At 37.6% G+C, this 20442-nt stretch overlaps 1 pseudogene; it reads right to left on the minus strand.

The window, feature by feature from the left end:
- Positions 1-17146: 17146 nt before the first annotated feature.
- LOC148934167 (uncharacterized) lies at positions 17147-17900 on the minus strand (annotated as a pseudogene).
- Positions 17901-20442: the final 2542 nt, after the last annotated feature.

The raw sequence follows: 20442 nt of genomic DNA on the forward strand, positions 1-20442 counted from the left end.
CATGTTTGGTACCTAGAGTTATTTTTGTCCTGGGTACCAAAAAAAATATAAAATAAAAATCATGTACCACTTATGTGCAAAAGTGAAAGATCAGATACCATTTATGTAGATCACTCTTATATTTATTTGATAGTTCCAAAATAAATATAATCCAATTTAATTCTCTAGCAAGTCCCACGTATAAAGACTAAAGAAATTTCCCACTGTTATTCCGTGTAGCAAATGTAATTTAAACTCTTCTTGATCGACAATACTATCCAATACTCCTTACATCTATAGTTGGAAATAAAGAAAAAAAATATTCGGCTTCAAATTCGACCTCTGAGAGGTCGGGTTGAGAGCACAGTACATATCAATTAATTCATAATCCTCATGTCAAGGAAATTTACTAGACTGCAAGATCTAGGAACTCAATAAACAGGAAGATCACGGTCGTTGAACTCACCTTCAGCCCGATGTCAAAGAAAATAATACCTCAACCCACTACACTGTAACTAGCATAGAGAAGCAAGGGTCGAACACACAGAGACAGATATGACGCGAGTGAGAGTTAAGAGGACTTTGGACTGGTTTGGCTGCTGCCACGCAAACTTTGGTTGAGAACTTAACTATTAGACTCGGGAAGTGCAAATGATCTATTCTAACAGCTAGACTTAGGAAAAAGAAAACATAACGAAAACAAGCATGATGAAAACAGAGATTTAAACAGAGTAATACTTCAACGACAAAATTTACCAGACCTAGTGAATAACTTTCCTAAAATAACTAGACAGACGAAGAACAGACTGTGAGCACCATTTCCAAAAACAGCAAAGGTACGAATGGAAAGCTGCAAATAACTAACTATGAATTTAACTAACATCCATCTTCATATCTTCAACCGATACAAGCATAAACATGAATGAAGCAGAGCAATAACCCAGATTGAAACAGAACATGACGATTCAAACGTCGGAAAAAAAACAAAAATCACCGGAAAATGCTCAGATCTACAATAGCTAGACGAAGTAAACTAAAGCAGTGACTAAAAACCAATAACCATGCAGAATTAAACAGATCTAACATTGAATGCATCATCCGTTCCGGATCCAAGCTATCCACAACAAACCACAACAATTTCCATCTCATATCACTCCGATCTAACCAAATTCATCCAATCAACTACAATTCCAACACAATCCAACTTCAACAAAACAATTCAAGTGTGAAAAGCATCCAAGGTAAGGCAACAATCTATGCAAATATAAAACGAAAACAAAACATAACTCCCAACAACAAGGATTCAACAGCAAAATAACGCCGAGCTTCGAACAGCGAAGACTCGGGGAAATTCAGAACAGGAATTAAAACGAAAGCAGTAAATTGTTTCTTCACCTCTCGTGGAGACGGTGGTTCACAACAACAACTCAAAAGACGAACCCCAACCCCATGAATTTCCGATGTCCCCTCAAGTGCATGTAGAAGTGTGTGAAAGTGAGCTACGAGCAAAATGTGAGAGATGATAATTTCATGTGTGTTGCGTGCTCTCTATTTATAGACGTGGAGGAGAATTTCAAGAATTTTCTAGAATTCCCTTCTTTACCCTCTATCTAGTAATCTCCTCCGTCCGGCAATTTTTCCATTTGTACTCACTTTCTCGCCAAACTCCTTCACCAGGTGATTTTCTTCCTTCCTTCATGGATCTGGCGATTTCTTCTACACACCTGACTTAAAACCTGTGTTAGATCCAAAAATTCGTTGAATTTAACCCAATAACCAATGCATGAAATTAGCCTTATCAACCTCCTTTCGAGAACGACTAAAAGAGATAGAAAAAGTCGGGGTGTACAAGTGACCGAATTTGATTTCTTTCATATTTTTCTTAGAAATTTTAAGGTTGTACTGCACTTTGAATTTGTTTGTTTAGTGTTGATTCTTGCATTTCAAATTAAATTGGGAAACGAATGCTGTTATGATTTTTGAAAGAATATTTTGTGAGAGAAAAGACAGTAATTTTTGTGGTAGAGGTAAGAACATAGTTGTCGAAAATTTTGTTAGGTACTCTCTCCGTCCCATAGAAATAGACCATTTTTGGGATTGACACGAGTTTTAAAGTAAGAGAGGAGGGAAAAAAGTAGTTGAAATTATGTAGTGAATGGTGAGACCCATAAAAGATAAAGTAAACAGAAGGAGAAAAATGTCATAATTGGATATGCGCTATTTGTATGGGACAGATGAAAAATGAAATATGACCTATTTCTATGGGACGGAGGGAGTATAACGCAAATTTCATACAATTATCTTTTGAGTAGTAATAAAAAAATAATGAAATTATACTCCCTCCATCCCACTTTGAGATTCCTAGTTGGATTATTCCATAAATGGTAATAGGTTCCACGTTCCACTAACTTTTTCCCCTCACATTTTATTATAAAACTAATATATAAAGGTAGGATCCATCTTTCACTATTTTTTCTTTCCTAACTTTTCTTAAATTTCTTTAAACCGTGTCGAACTTAAATGGGACTCCTAAAGTGAGACGGAGAGAGTAATGCTTAATTATCGACCAAATCTCAACTAATAGATCTAAAATGAAAGAAGAAGATTAAATATACGAAGTTATTTGTAGATACCAATTAGGTCTTTGTGAGATCGTTTTAGATCATACGAGGTGTATGAATTTGTATGTACCAAAACAATCTAAAAATGATGTCCCACGTTATGAACTAACTATATAAAAATGACTTAATCTATACAATATATAAAAGGGGAGTTTTGGGGATATTTAGGGAAATAAATGGAGTTTTTGGGATATTTAGAGAAATGCCTTTTAAACTAGATATTAGTATTATTTAAATATTAATTGCAACTATTTTTTAAAAATGAATTTTTACATCTTTTAGCATATGGCAGTTTCAAACATAAATGTAATTCACGGCTTAGGTGAAGTGTATTTGTATGATTGGTTAATTGAAAAGACGTGGGGGGAAACGGTATGTAACTTCCTCAAGAATAAGGTTAAATAGTCATTATGCACGTTGTATAAATTATAGTATAATGAACAAAGCTGAAGAGTCGAGAATTACAATTTACAACATTAATGAGGTGTGAGTGTATTTGTATGATTGTTTATATTTCATATTACATAGGGTAATTGATTCATATTCACATTGTCATTGTATAATTGTATACAAGATACTTATCATCATGTTTCTGGACAAGCTGCTTTCTCAAATTAAATCTCAAGCGGTGTGAATTTGGTTTTTAGTTTGTTCATGTGCAATTGTTGGAATATATATTTCATTAGTTTTGGAATTATCCACTAAAAACCAATGCTTTATACATTTTTTTACAGAGCCCAAATTTATTCGTAGTGGTAGCCCTATGGCTGTATGGCACCAACTGAATTTGGCGTTGGGAGGAGACAAACGAGCATAGTCTTGGTCTCAAAAATATAAAGAACATGAGAATTCCACCTTGGCCACAAGAAGAAATGGCTACTACAGCTCTGCGGACAAAGGGCTCCGAAGAGAAGTTATTAAGGTTTTGTTTTCTCTTATATTAACTTTCTTACCTACTAATTGTTTTTCTTTCTGTCTCTTTGGTGTGCTGATGTAATAATAATGTATATAACATTAATATTACATGGAGTAGTTAATACAATATTCCAAATAAAAATATTTTTTGTTTTTTCATAGAATGCATGTGATGTGAATTGTGATGGTGTACTTTTATGGGTCTTATCTTATGCTTTGCCCTACAGATTATCGTTTTAATACATATTGATTGTTGATTTTGTGCATTGCAAATTGATTTTGTTCTTTATTTTTATTGTAGTTTTAGGTCAGGCGGGCGGCTTTAAAAATGACAAACGAGTTATTTTACCTATGAGTTCTACTGAAGAGTGACGAATTGTGAAGAATTGAAGGTTTTAGTTTATAATAATGAGATTTATTTTAATTTTAAAGTTAAGGTAGTCTAGAGAGAAGTTTTAAAAATGATGAGTAATTATCCTTGTGTTTAATTCTTTATTGTGATAGATTTTTATATTTCTATTCCATTATTTAATATTTAAACATTATATTATGTAATTTGATTCAAATTTGTTATGTTTCAATGCTGATTTGTATAGATTTTTTATTCTCATATAACTAAAATTGTTACACATATTGTTTATTGTAATCTTGATTCTAATTTTGTTTAAATAATATTTTAAAAATATATTACTCTATACATAGCACAGACGTGATACTAGTTAGTATCTAAAAATGACCTTTGTGTTTGGTTACTAGGTTATACATTAGGATTTGATTATTTTTTTTAAAACTATCCATAAAAATAATACTTCCTCCATCCCACAAAAGATGACACACTTGTGGGATGGCACGAGATTTAGGAGGTTTTGTTTTGTGTGTTAGATAGAGAAAGAAAATATAATTTTTATATTAATGTGAGAGATAACTTTTTTCAAAAATGTAAATGTGACATCTTTTGTGTGACAAACCAAAAAGGAAATTGTGTCATCTTTTGTGGGAGGGGGGGAGTACTAAAAACGTGGAACCGACAGACCATTATGTTTTTCACCAATTTCCTTTACAATGTCAAATAATTTCTTAAAATTCGTGCTGAGTTAAAACGTGAGTTTTAATGGGAGACATAGAGAGTAATTGATAAAAATATACTCCCTTTGTCTCACTTTAAGTAGCACATTTTTCCTGTTAGGTTGTCCTACTTTAAATTACACGATTCTTGATATAGAAACACCTCTCTCTACTTTTTTTCTTACTTTATTGTCTCTTTATTAACTCACAAAATAACGCTACATTAAATCCTTTGTCAAATAAGAAATGCTCCACTTAGAGAGGGACGTGTGGATTAGTATATATATTACTCTCCCCGTCTATGAAAAATGTTTTAATTTGCCATTTTGGAATATCTGCGATTTAAAATCGTTATTTTTAGCATTTAACTAAATCATTACGCTCCCATTCTATTTTAAAACTAATATATATTTTTTTATCTTCACAATATTAAATTATTTTCTTAAAATTTGTGTGAGGTCAGAATCAGATTTAAATAAGGAAGAAGTAGTTAAAGACATAAAATTTTGAAGGACCACACTTCCACTGAATGTCTCTTCCATAAAACTAACTTGAACACCACACAACACATTATTATTACAGGGCTTTTGAAGGCCCCTTGCAAATTACAATAAAATGAAATGGATTCACATAACTGGATCAACATAGAAAACAAATTAAGATATTTGAGGTGGAACACCTCAACTTATCATAAAAAACATTTATAAACACGTAATTAGTAATTAATAAAGGCTGCGTTACTTGGAAAAGACTTACAACATAGTACTTTTTTATCCGTACCCAATTTCCCCAATTTCAGAAACAAGAGGCATATGATCAGGTTTAGCCGCCAGGCCTCTTGCACTTATTGATATAGTCGCATTTCCGTTTTTGATAATTTTTGCTTGCTTTGTCGCAAAGATTATCTCCGTTCTTGCAAGCTGGCTTATTCCTCCCATTTACAGTAGGATATGTAACTGTCTTACTTGGCTGCATCAGAACCCTTCTCGCGCTTTCAGACTCCATTAAGAACTCCTCAGCGTCCAGCATGTTGTCGGCGATTCTGGTGGCGTTATTGAAGCACTCCCCATTTCGCACTTCGGTGCTGAGAAAGACCAGAGATAGAGCTACCATTGCTGCCAAGTGCAGATAAGCCTTCTTCATTTTTTTATTTCTTATTTTATTTCCCAGTGACTTTTTTCTCTCGTGTGCATTATATAAGAATCATGAATTCTACTTGTTGTGGATAACAAATTATTGGTGGCTATTAATTATTGGAATTGTGCAATAATGGAGAGTTGGTTTTTGTCGGCAACAACGTATTATCCCCACTTGCAAAAAAGTAAATGTTACTGTATCGGTGGAGGTGGAGGGGAAGGTGGGCCGTGGGGTAGTGACTGAAATTCTTAGTTTTGAATTTACGACTAAATTTATCTTTACAATAAAGCTATGCATCCGGGTAATGTCATCCACAGTAAGACACCAAAAGCCTAGCACTAGAACTAACCATCTCCTGTCATATCACTGGGACTAATCATAGCACAATAATAGCCTAGTACTAGGACTAGCCGACGCCCTAGCCAATAAAACAAATTCACAAATTTACGAATATGGAATTAAAAATTCGACACGGATACAAATAAAGTGCACCCATTTTATTTAATAATTAAAAAACATATATATTTCAATTTTTATTATAAAACATAGTGCAAAAAAAAAACATATCAAAGCTTCACCACACGCGGCCCCCGTCACTCTTCGTATTCCCCTTGGCCATCCCTGGCGGCATCGGAATCCCCAGAAGCTCCCCAACGGCACCCTCGACGGGGTTTGTCAACCCCAACCCGCGCCTCATATTGGACCTCCGGGGACCCGGGTGGAGGCTCCCCTAGACAGTGGTGGCGGCTCCCCAACCGGGCGATGGCTGCAAGGAACTGGTGGAGGGGCCTCTTCGGCATCGTCAGGAAGGTCGTGGGAACCGGTACTGCTGCTGTACTCGCCGGAGAGATTGAGCTTCGTCTGCTTCGTCCAACCAGCGTCAACCTCATCACGAAACTTGGGGGACTCCATCAGCTCCACATAGGCATCCCAGTATTTAAACTTGCCGAACTTTCTGGGCAGGAGGAAGTGTGCTTACGTGTTAGGATTGACAACCCTAATCTTGTAATCAACGTTTGTATCGCATGAGCATAAGCTAGGCGACTCGTCCTATCAAAGTAATAGATGTGCTAGGTTATTTTAGTTTGGAATTTATATAACCATAACTGTGAACGCACATCCCTGGAATTCCTTATCTTTATATTTTATCTCTGTGTTTTACTTGCAATTAGTTGTTATTTGCTTTCAGTTGTTCTCTGTTTTCAAAATTTCCCAAAAACTTTCGGTTTTCCAAATAGTATTTGAGTTCTAGTAGAGGATAGACAGTTTGTGTTCGTCTTCCCTGTGTTCGATATCCGGTACTGAACTTTAGCTATACTATATATACTCTGTATACTTGCAGGTTTATTTAGTGCTAAAAAATATTGCATCATTGAACATCTGCATAACAGGGACCATCTCCCTGTTTTTCTTCCTCTGAGCCTCCCGAGCGAGCTTCTCATGCATCAGGAGCTTTACTTGAGCCTGTAACTACTCTAGCTCAGTTCTATCATCCTCGTTCGCCATTGCTAGTCGTTCACTTCTTATTCTCCTACGTGTCCTTTCTAGTTCGAAATCGAGCGGCTCTAAGCTGTCCTTCCCAGAGCGCGTTCGCATACATTACCTGAAAGAAACAAAATAAAAATAAAAATTAAAACTAAAAATCAAAAACTGAAAGCAATAAATCCAAAGTAGCAAAATAGTCTGTTGGAAGATATCAATCACAAAGAGATGTTATTCCCCGGCAACATGATGCACTTTTTATTAGCACTAAAAAGACCTGCAAGCATACATGGTAGATTTAGTATAGCTAAAGGTCAGTACCGGGATATCGAACATGGGAAATATAATTGCAACTAGCTATCAGTTACTAAGCGTCATATACTAGAGAAACTAGAGAAACAAGAGTTTTGGTGTGAAATTTATAAAACTAGAGATAAAGTAAAACAATAAAAGCAAAGAAGATAGAATTAGGAAAATAGAGAAATTTCAAGGATAATGATTTCACTAACTCTTTAGTTATTCTAATTAGTTCTACGTTTATCCGACTCAAATTTTACCACGGTTTCTCCCTATGCATCAATACTCATGTCACAATTATTGTATGAACATATAAGATAAACCAATCAAAGCTATCACCGATCAAAGATTGACAGTAATCAGGGTAACGACCAATTAGTCAAACAAAAGTTCAAGAAAAATAACTACATAAAAATCAATTACTATTAAACCTCAAATTTCTATAGTTTAGTAATCCATAGACATATTAACTAAAACAATAATTAAAGTACGAGACATGAAATAAACAAACAAAACCCAAGGATGAATCTTGAAGTCTCCATGCTCCTCTTGCCTTGCTTCAATCTCCAAGAATAGTGATGGAATGATGGATGAAGGAATTACGGTTGGAGAATGGAGGGAGGAGCCATGAAGGCTCCCCTTTCGGGGGCTACGGATTAGTGAATTCTATGAATGAGGTTATGGGGTATATATACGTTTGAGAAGGATTTAAATTTGGTAAAAAAGTCACCTCCAAGCAATAGGAAAGATAGAATTTTCGTTCCCCATAGTAGAAGGAAAAAATTTGGCTTCACAAGGTAATATCTTCTTTCCTTCTTTAAATTTCCGCCTAGACTGCATTTGATAGCTTTGCGTGAGTTTGGTAGAACGGCCATAAATCTCTCCACAGAATTCCGATTGAGGTGATCTTGGTACCATCTTGAAGAGCTTTTCAAGACGAAGAGAATGGTGTGTACAACGCCCTTATTGGACTTTTGAATCGCCGGCAAATTGTGTTTGAACACAGCTGTCGTGCGCCGTATTTTCCCAACTGGCCGCTAGCAAGGGCCCAGCGGGCCGCTCGACACCTCCAGAACTCCCTGGAATCGTTGCAGCGACCGTTGTATTGGGTGCAGCGGGTTGCTGGGTTGCCCTTCAGCTCTTGCTTTCGGAAATTCACCTTTTTATGCCCATTTTCCGCTTTATTTTGCACATTTCTCACAAAACACATCAAAATACCAAAATGGATAAAATATGTAAATAATGGACATGTAATGCAACTTTGACACTCAAAACGGACCAAATAATGCCCTTAAAACCGTGCAAAATCGAGCGTATCAACTCTCCCAAACTTGAATATTTGTTTGTCATCAAACAAAACAATAAAGAAACAAGAAGAGATGCACGAAATGCACAAGGACTATGCATCGTAATTGCCTCATAAGATGGAATAATAGATTAAGCATGAATTAACGTAATCAAATCAAGCAAAGCTTATTAGTGCACTTTCATTACTAACTCGTGGAACACCTTGAATTTAAGCATTCACATGTGGCAAACTTGCAAAGATGGGAAGTGTTCTTTCTCTCACTCTCAAAGTGTATAAAGGTTAAGTGTATAGCACTCAAATCATGCATCATGCAAAGTTTACCATAGGCTTGCTCAAAGTCTAATCCCTCCTCTACTAGAACGTGATTAAAAATCAAAAGTCCGAAAGGTCTTTATTTTTGGTTGTAATGTAGGCTCTTTGGGAGGTGAGGCATATTTGACTAAAAAATGACTCAAAATAAAATATCCCAAGTAGAGTAAATTAACTCCACTTTTCTAACCCCATTGCACTTCTAACACATTATTTTTTTCCTTTAACTCACTTTCCAATCCATTGATTTTTTTTCTTTTTTCTTTTTCTTTTTCACAACCTTTTACACTTTTTCTTTTATTTTTTGTTTTCTCTTTCTTTTTTTTCATAGGCATTCTTTCTAAGATCAAGCACATATTTTGAATTTTCACTATTTCACAACTTGTACGTTCTTTACATTTAAGCACACTACTTTTTATACTTTCCACCTTATCTCTCCAATTCCTTTACAAAAGATAACAAAAGCTATACTAACCCAAGGAATTGTCCCCATTTATTTGGATTCCAAAGAAAAGGCTTAAAGGCTCAAAATTGGCTCCAAAGGAAAAATTTTAAAAATATGAGAGGGTCAAAAATTTTGGATAAAAGTAGGCTAGATAAGATGGTCAACCATCTTCCCATATCAACTTAAACACTATGTAAACTTAGGCAGACTAGGAGCAAGTTCTAGAAACATATACATGAATGCAGATAAATCACACAAGAAAGAATTTAGGCTCGAATCTCACAAGGTATAAGCATGAATCAAGGCGAACAAGCAATTCACTAATTATGCACCTTTTCACAAAACCATCAAATCAAAACGTCAAGCCACACTTAAACATGGATGGAATTAAATATCATCGGCAACTCAGTCTAAAGTGTGTCCCTAAGAATGCTTGTTTCAAAGTTCTTCATGTTAAGTTCATGACATGGATTCAAGAAAACATTTTAGAAAAAAAATTCACCAAGGGAGTTTTGAAAAACAAAAGCAAAAACTTAAATCAAAATGAAAACCCTAAAACAAAAACCTAAACTCACGGTCCACCACTTAATCCCCCCAAACTTAAGTTTATAGTGTAGGATGGGACGTGAGTGAATTACCAAAAAGAAAGCATACCTTGAAAAATTTGGCGTAGGGGTTGGACGGGGCAAAAATTCCAAAAATTTCGAAAAATCGCGCTGGAGACTGTGCTCAGGTGGCGGTCCTCCGCGGCCGTTCGGTGGTCGCCGCACGAAGTAAGATGGTTCCAGCGAGCAGGTGGCGGACCACCGCAGCACATGCGGCGGTCGCCATGTAGGGGTCAGAACCTGCGAAAATTTTCAAAGCACAAAATTAAACCAAAACCAAAAAGGTACTTAAACACTTATGCAAAAATTACTCAAAAACATCCAAAATAAGGATACAAGTGCTCATTTAAATTCATTGAGCTTGACTTCTTCAATCTTGAGGAGGAGGAGGGAAACAGGCGTTGAGGTCGTCGAACGCGCCAATAAGATAGGCGATGTCGCCACTCATGGTTTGGCACTCTTGTCGAACCTCGGCGGTCATCCTTTGGAGCTCTTCAATTTGTTGACGTCGATGCACATCTTCCATTCTTTGTTGCTCCCAAAATTTTTGCTCCGTCGTGCGCCAATCGCCTTGAGCCGTCCACCCTTGGCGGTTGTAGGCGTTCTCCGTTTGTTGCTCCGCCCAATGGTAGTCCCAAGTGTTGGACATGTTTTGCATGTAGGAGAACATATATCCTAGTTTGGCGTAGGTGTTCGATTGGAACTCCTCATTGGGATTAGGCCTCCCACGGCGGCGGTTTGCTCGAGTCTCGCGGCAATGGTCCTTCACTTCCTCATCTTGTCTTTCATGATGATGTTGGGGCGGCGGCGGTGGTGGCACTCCACTTCCTTCTGCATGTGAATGCTCCGCTTCTTCATTATAGTTGTTGATTGCATCATCGGTGGAGTCATCCTCGGTTCAAACACGGGAATGCGAGAAGGGATGTTCTTCTTCCTAAACACCCCATTGATGGGGTTGGCCTCAATGGCTCTTCGGTGGGCCGGAATGTTGAGCTTCCAATTGGCTTGATTCGCCCGAACATCGACCTTGGTCAATTGCGGGACTGGAACGTGAAATTGATCCCCCTCCACTTGCAAGAAGTAGCCTTGACCGAAGTAGTCGGTCCTCAATAGCCCCACCGAGAAGAGCACTTCATACGTGATGAACTGTTCCCCTCCATCTTCCGTCAAACCGGCGAGAGAAATACCCAAGTGTTCGGCAAACGCCGTGATCAAGCCCCTATAACAAATGACACCTCAGTCTTTCTTCGTGTAGCCACATAGAGAGTGAAGTGGGTTCCATAGTTGAATCTTTTCTTGTTTAGGAGGCACCACATCACATTGAGCTCCGTTTGGGAAACGCTCCCCCCATCGACCCTTGCAAACATCAATTGGGTCATAGCCCGATGGAGGTACCTCAAGACGGGGTTGCGGGTGGATGAAGACTTAGCATAACCTGCGGCGTGCTCCTTCTCATTGGTCATCACACCCCAAACCTCGGAGAAATCATAGTCATTGTCATCCTTGGGGTTGGGGTCAAAACAATGGAACACCCCACTAAGCTCCTCCATGGTGAGAGAGTGCCAACGGTTTCCTAGGCGGAAGTTGGTGCTCTGCGGCACATTGTAGCGGCGATCCTTGGTGACCTTTAGAGAGCTAAGAAACTCAAGAGTGAGCTCCCTAAATTACGGCCACTTTCTTTGGACCATGTACACGAGGCCATTCCCAATGCCCACGTCGCACAACCCCCGAAAATCCTCCATGATCCCCAAAGTTTGGAGAGGGAAATTGTGGGGAAATCTCAAGTGTGTCGTCTCTCTTGCCAACACCTTCTTCCACATAGCGTTTTGCTACTCCGTGGCAAGGCTAATGCCATAGTTCTTCACAAAATAAATTCATACACTTAAAAAGAGCACCAACAAGTAGGCATACAAGGGTTCCCCCAAACTTGCACTCAACTAAGGAAAAATAAAAAATAAACAATCATGTGCAAGTTTGTACAAAATAGCATCCTAAATTGTAACATGTAGACATGTAGATCATAATCAACAAAAATATGACACATCAATCCATCCCCCAACGTGATATCATCCCCCATGCAGAGACGTATCATCAATAAATCAAGACAAATCAACAATCTCTAATATTTCACAAGTATTGCAATTCATGGAAGTAATAATAGCCTCACAATGCTATGAACATGATTGCAACATTTAGACATTCAAGAACAAGAGCGAATCACTATTCAAAAATCAACAATTCATCACACTATATCAAAATTCAACCATGGAAATTCAAAAATAAGCACACACAATCATCCCCCATTATAGAATAAGCGTTTCTACCGAACAATTCATCAAAGAAAGACCAAAATCCATGAAAGGATTGAAGCAAAACTCAGAAATTGAGTGTGAGATTCATACCTTTTGTTGGAGAGAATTGAAGGATGGAAGCTTTAACTTGGAATGGAATAAGAGATTGAGAGTGTGGGTGTGTGAATTTGGTGATTCATAATGGTGGAGGTGTGTGCTAGGAAGGAATTAGAGAATAAATGGAGAAAAGAGAAGGAAAACATACCTTTTAAAGGTGAATTCCCGTTTCTGGTCTCTCCGTGGCAACCGTTGATGTACTATTTCTTAGCACTAAATAAACCTGCAAGTATACAAAGTATATATAGTATAGCTAAAGGTTAGTACCGGATATCGAGCACGAGGAAAACAAACACAAAGTGTCTATCCTCTACTAAAACTCTATTACTATCTGGAGAACCTAAGGTTTTGGGAATTTTTGAAAACTAAAAACAATTAAAAGAAAATAACAACTTAATGCAGATAAATCACAGAGATAAAATATAGAGATAGGGTGAATTCCAAGGATGTGCGTTCACAGTAATGGTTATACAAATTCCAAACTACAATACCCTAGCACAATTATTACTTTGATAGGACGAGTTACCTAGCTTATGCTCATGCGAGACAAACGTTGATTACAATATTAGGGTTGTTAATCCTAACACGTAACTTCAAAAAGCTCCTAAGACCCTTGAAAAATCCTCACTCTCAATTAACAGTGTCGTTTTAAGGGAAGCTAACTGTAGCGTAGGCTCTTTGGTAGGTGAGGAATATTTGGCTAAAAAGTGACTTAAAAATAAAATATTCCAAGTAGAGTTAAAGTGACTCCACTTTTCAAATAACCCAAGACACTTTTAACACTTATTTTTCTCCTTCAACTCACTTTCCAATCCTTTGATTTTATTTTTCTTTTCACAACCTTTTACACCTTTTTTTTTCTTTTCTTTCTCATTTTTTTTTCATAAGCATCCTTTCTAGAATCAAGCACACATTTTGATTTTTCACTATTTCACAACTTGTACGTTCTTTACATTCAAGCACACTACTTTTATACTCTCCTCCTTATCTCTCCAATTCATTTACAAAAGATAATAAATATTATACTAACCCTAGGAATTGTCCCCATTTATTTGGCTTCTAAAGAAAAGGCTTGAGGGTTCAAAATTGGCTCCAAAGGAAAAAAATTTAAAAATTTGAGAAGGTCGAAAATTTTGGATAAAAGTATGCTAGAAAAGACGTCCTAACATCTTCCCTTATCAACTTAATCACTATGTAAACTTAGGCAAGACTAGGAGCAAGTTCTAGAAACAAATACACGAATACAGATAAATCACACAAGAAAGAATTTCATGCTCAAATCTCACAAGGTATAAGCATGATTCAAGGCGAACAAGCAATTCACTAATTATGCACTTTTTCACCAAACCATCAAATCAAAACGTCAAGCCATACTTAAACATGGATGGAATATAATATCATTGGCAACTCAGTCTAAAGTGTATCCCTAAGCATGCGTTGTAACGACCCGTCATTCTAGGGTATAATAAATATGGCGATTGCTATCTAGGCGGACTTAAAAGCAACAAGAACATAGGCTTGGGTTTCATTTAAAGGGTTTTGACCAAGGCAATTTAATGAACTATTAAAGCAATAAGTCAACGGCTTATTCAAGAAAAATCAATCATGAATAAATATCATAAATTATGCTTAAAAGACAAGGGTTTAATATAATCCAAATACGCATTATGTCTCAATATTCTAAACCAAAAGGAATAAGTTCAAACTCAAACAAGCGATGATAAGTTTCACGGTTCAGCGGAAGCATTCAAGAGAGAAGGTGAAGCTATGTATGAAGACACAACTACATTCGGAGTTTCAAATGATCATGTTATTCAATTAACTTGCTCAACACCGCCAACTGCACATAGGGAAAACACATGGAGGGCTGAGTACTTTAACATACTCAGTGGTCTCATGCCAAAACATTTTAATAGATATACCATCCTTACCATAGTGAACTCGAGTTTACAGTTATAAACGAATATCATCGAGTATCACAAAATAATTTCATAGATTGGCCAGTCAAATAATTCCTCCCACGATCTCAACAATCAACAATTCCATAGTGCAACGAAAGTGTGGCCACACTATTCGCCCATGAGACCGACTGACTAGCAAGGACGGCTCCCGATCCCAACTGTGTACACTAGCCTGATAGGGTTTGCGGCCCTACTTAGACCCGAATTCGTTTATATAGCTCTATAGCCTAATGGAGCGGACTCACAAACTAGGCATCATGCACACAACATAACCAAAACAATCACAGGCATGGCATAACATTTTAATCCACCCTTATAACACCATAATCAATACTTTGGTAATGAAAGAGTTTAGTGAATAAAGCCCACCTCGACTCCTTAGATCACAAGTACGCTCTTCCTCTTGCTATCACGTCGAGAGCGCGAATTATCACCTTTAAATTATGTGTATCACAAGTAAGTCTCAATCATCTACTCAAAATCATGCATGTTCCCAACGTTTCCCTTTTCTCCATCGATTCGTTTTATATAATCATTCAAAAATCAAGGCATGATTATCATATCACTTTCTATTGGCACCACAACTCCAGGTCCATCATCAAAACATGTCACGCATGAGTGTTCCTCAACACATCCACACGCACACACACGAACACACACACACACACACACGCATACCGATGCACACACACATGCACATCATCCCATATTCATCAATAGTTTCCCCTTTTCACTCAATCTATATGCATGAGGGTTCAAGAACACAGATTTATCGGTTAGATGAGAAAGATTAATATAAAAATACCTTTTCTTGATAGAACGAACGGTAGTACAAAGTAATAGCCTTGATTCTTCAAAAATTCTTGAGTTTCAACTTCAAATCTTCTCAAAAGATGAAGAAATAATGGAGAAAAGTAGAAGAAAAATTGAGAGAGAGTGGGAGAGAGGGGAGGCGTGTATTTGGGGGAGTGGGAGGCGTGTTTTTGTGTTCTAGGGTTAGGGTTTTGCTCTTATTTATAGAGTTCAAGAATATAATCCCACAATTAAATAAATAAAGATTTGGAAATATATGGGGGAGGGAGTTGGCGTTAACTCTGGTGAGAAATAAGGGGGTTTTGAATTTTATATGCTATTTAATTAGCATATGATTTAATTTGGTATTTCAGGAAGTAGAATAAAATATCACGGAGCAGAATAAAAATAATAATCTTCCCCAAATAATTAGGAAAGTGGCGTTAATATTGATTCCTCCATAAGGAATCAATTTCAAATATTAATTAAAATAGGATATGGCAAGATCTCCTTAGATATGGTAAGATATGCTAGGATATTTGAATTTATTCATGGAAGAGAATAAATAAGGGATCAAATAATATAATAATAATCCCTTCTCCCATAAATAGGAGATTTTCAAAAATCTTCATGTAATAAGGTGGGTTTCGAAAATTCATAGAGGAATTAGAGAAAAATTGGACTTTGGATTTAATTTGGATAAATATCCCAAGCGAATAATTAAATTCACGAAAAATAGAATTCCTCTCCAATAAATCATGAGGGTCGAAAATTCCAATAATGTGTAGGATATTTATGAAAGTCCTATTTAATCTCACTCATCCCTTAGGAAATAATTCGCCACAATATATTCTACCCCGCATCAAAATATTCACACAATAATTTCATAAAATCCACATTTTTAATTCCACCTCATATTCACAACATATTGACCTTTCAACGGCCACGTCATATTTTCCACATCTTTGACTATTCAACCAATCTCAACTCCAAATCGAAATTAGGTCACAAAGAAATCATGCACTTAAATCACTCATCAATTAATTCACATACTCCATAGCATTAAAAGCATTCAATGCAAAAATTTTATGTTTCGAAAATTAGGGTTCGAAAAAGTGGGGTGTTACATGCGTGTTACTAAGTTCTTCACGTTATGTTCATGACATGGATTAAAGAAAACATTTTAGGACACAAAATTCTCCTATGGGGTTTTGAAAACAAAAGCGAAAACTTAAAACAAAAAGAAAACCCAGAAACAAAAACCTAAACTCACGATCCACCACTTCATCTCACCAAACTTATTTACAACAAAGTGTAAAATAAGTTTGTAGAGTCGGTATGGACGTAAGTAAACTACTGAAAAGAAAAACATACCTTGAAAAATTTCGCGCATAGGTTGAACGGGGCGAAAATTCAAAAAAATTCGAAAAATCGCGATGGGTACTGTGCTCAGGTGGCGGTCCGCCGCGGCCTGTCCGGCGGTCGCTGCACGTCAACAGAGTCTTCCAATGTTCAGGTGGCAGACCACCGCAGCGCATGAGGCGGTCGCCACGTAGTGGTCCGAACCTGCGAAAAAAAAAATTTCAAAGCACAAAATTAAACCAAAACAAAAAAGTACTTCAAAATTAAAACAAAAATTGTCAAAAATGGTTGGGTTGCCTCCCAACCAGAGCTTTATTTTTCATCTTTAGCTTGACGTTCTTTGAAGTTCATGAATTATCTCCCATCATGAGGATTCCTTTGGGATGCCTTTGTACCAACAATCTTAGTCTCTGCTCCCGCGAATGGTACCAACTTGTTGAGAACTTTCTTCCACCACTTCTATTTCCCATCTGAGGTTTTGATGACGTAGACCTCAGAGTCGACTAGATGATGAGGACACTTCTTCTTCTTCTTCTTGGTTCGTTCCTGCAAAGGAGGCTTATCATGCTTAGGCTTGCCTTTTTTGGGAGCTTGAGGTAAAGGGTTAATAATAAAAATAGAAGGTTGAGAAAGATCCTCCCCTTCTAGTGGCCTATAAGGCTTCGACATGTTAGTCATCATGACCACCCTGCAATCATGCTCCATCTTAGCTTGTTTCGCCTCTTCATACTTAAGCATCGCGCTTTCGATGTAGTAGGTCGACTTTCCTCCATGGTCACTTATTGTGATATCTCCTCTACCTACATCAATAAGAGCTTTGCATGTGGCTAGAAAATTTTTGCCTAAAATCAGAGGAACTTGTTTATCAACTTTCTAAAACAAAGAAATCGGTAGGGAATATGAAATTATCAACTTTTACCAATACATCCTCAATTACCCCTACCGCATTTACCGCAGTGTTATCAGCCATCCTTAGGCAGACATCTGTGGATTTGAGCGGCTCGATGTTGAGCTTCTCGTAGTACTCCAATTGCATTATGTTGACGCTAGCTCCAAGATCACAAAGAGCCTTGTCTACCTTACCATTCCCAATGGAACAGCGAATGATGAATTGGCCAAGATCCCTCTGCTTGACAGTCCTTTGCTTTCGGATGATTTCACTACAGTGAAGAGGTAGCTTTAGATCAGATTTCTGGAGCTTTTGCTTCTTCATCACCGCTTCTCTCAAGAGCTTGGCATACCTAGGTATTTCCTGCAATGCATCAACGAGAGGGAGGTTAGTATGACATTTACAAAACATATTTAAAAACTGTTGGAATTGCTCTTCAAGCTTGAATGGCTTCCTCGGCAGGATGGTAAGTACGATCCCGTTGTGTCGCACGAGTTCCTTCTTGGCGGGCGCCTCTGTCTCTTTAGTGGCGGGCCGCTGCGGGGTTTGCGGCGGTCCGCCAGTCGTCGGGCAGTTTCTGAACTGTGCCCCAGTGGTGGCCCGCTGCGTGGTCTGCGGCGGTCCGCTGGGTGTCGGGCAGTCACCAAAACTCGTTCCGGAGGTGCTGGCTTCATCCTTGTTGATATCGACAACCTTGGCAACAGCCTTGCCTTTATCCTCCACTACCTTCTTTTGGAATTGATCCATTTGTAACTTAATGATGGACATAGTGGAGACAACAGTGTTTAAGCCAAATTCAAGCTTGGTAAGTTTTCCTCTACAACTCTCATCTTGGTCTCGTTGTTCTTTCTATCCTCTAGCATTAGCTCCAAGGTCTTTTGGTTGCCAGCCTCATATTTGTCTTCCCTGGTAGGTGGCTCCACTCCTTTCTCCATTCCTAGATTGAACTCAGCATGGGATCCGACAAAATTATGATTATTAGCATGAGATACATGTGGATGTGGGTGATTTCCATTATAATTATTAAAACTACCATCCCTGTGACTAGGGTGATAATTATTATTATAAAGCCTGCTGGGATCACCCCCATTTCGTACATATTTGACATCTTTGATGACATTCCCCTCTTTGCCAGGAGCTTCTAATTGTTCAAGTCTTGCTCTGATGGATGCCAATTCTTGAGATGTCTCATTCCCACATGGTCTCTTCACTGCATCTAGCCTTTCAGCTTTGTGCTTTTCCTTGGACCAACCTCCGTAGCAGCATCTCCTCCTTTCCTCAAGAATCCCACGTTCGCCCCTGAATCCAACAAACTATAAATTTTTTCGTTAAACCCATTATAAAGGATTCCTACCCAATGGTCTATTCCAAAATCATGGTTTGGGCACTTGCGGAGAAGAACTTTGAAACGTATGAGAGCTTCATATAGAGGCTCATCGGGTCCTTGCATGAATTGGAAGATCTCACACTTAAGCTTAAGGATGGTGCCAGGCGGGTAGTACATGTCGAGAAAGAGTACCACTAGATCCTTCCAATTGGTAGTTTTATCTGCAGGCAGACAATCATACCATTTTTTAGCAGCATCAGTTAATGAAAAAGGGAAAAAGTCTTACCCTCACAATATCATCATCAACACCATTGATCTTGATGTGTTAGTTATTTCCACAAACTTGGTGAGATGTCGATTTGCGTCCTCAGTGTCTCTTCCTACGAAGGAATTTTGTTCAACCCTATTGATTAAGGGCATCCCCAACTTGAAGTTGTTGGCCTCTATCTGCGGACCTGCAGGAATGTCCACAATGTTACCATGACTAAACATATTCAAGACTGGAACTACCTCCCTTGCTCGTTTTTCTTTTTCAGTTTTTTCCCAAGCTCTCTCTTCTCGCATCTCTTCCACCACATTTCGGAGGGCGACGATAAGATCGTGGTTGGTAGGCTCCGCCATCTTATTTTTTCTCTACAAAATACGCAAGTATGCACAACCTGCAGAAACTACTAAAAAGAAGAAAAATAAAAATAAAAATAAAAATAATAATAAAAATAAAAACGAAAATGAAATAAAATAAAATAAAAAATGAAAGCAGTAAAATCCAAAGTAGTAAAATTGTCCGTTTAAAGATATCACTCCAAAGTGAGTTGTCTTCCCTGGCAACGACGCCAAAAACATGATGCACTATTTTTTAGCACTAAATAAACCTGCAAGTATAAAGAGTATATATAGTATAGCTAAAGGTCCGTACCAGATATCGAACATGGGGAAAACAAACACAAGGTGTCTTCTCCTACTAGAACTCAATTACTATCTGGTGAACCGAAAGTTTTTGGAAATTTTTTAAAATGGAAAGCAATAGAAAGTAAACAACAACTGATTGCAAATAAATCACAGAGATAAAATATATAGATAATGGGAATTCAAGGGATGTGCGTTCAAAGTTATGGTTATACAAATTCCAAACTACAATACCCTAGAACAGTTATTACTTTGATAGAACGAGTCACTTAGCTTATGCTCATGCGATACAAACGTTGATTAAAATATTAGGTTTGTCAATCCTAACATGTAACTCCAAAAAGCTCCTAAGACCCTTGAAAAGTCCTCACTCTCAATTAACAGTGTCGTTTTAAGGGAAGCTAACTGTAGCGTCTGTTAAGTGGACCTAAGTCGCTAGAACTCTCTCACAGTTATGAAGCAAGTTATATTAAATTATGCATAATTGTGTCAATCAATCATGTAGCATGAAGATTACTTAGGGAAGAAGCAAAGTAAAAACAAAACGGATATTAAATAGAAAACTAGAATTGTAAAACGAAAGTCGTTACTAACACATCCCTAGAATCCTATAAGTTTAGTTACACATAATGG

This window comes from Salvia hispanica, chromosome 1 (genome assembly GCF_029641045.1).
Source record: "Salvia hispanica isolate PSC_SH4W2 chromosome 1, Shi_PSC_v1, whole genome shotgun sequence".
NCBI lineage: Eukaryota > Viridiplantae > Streptophyta > Magnoliopsida > Lamiales > Lamiaceae > Salvia > Salvia hispanica.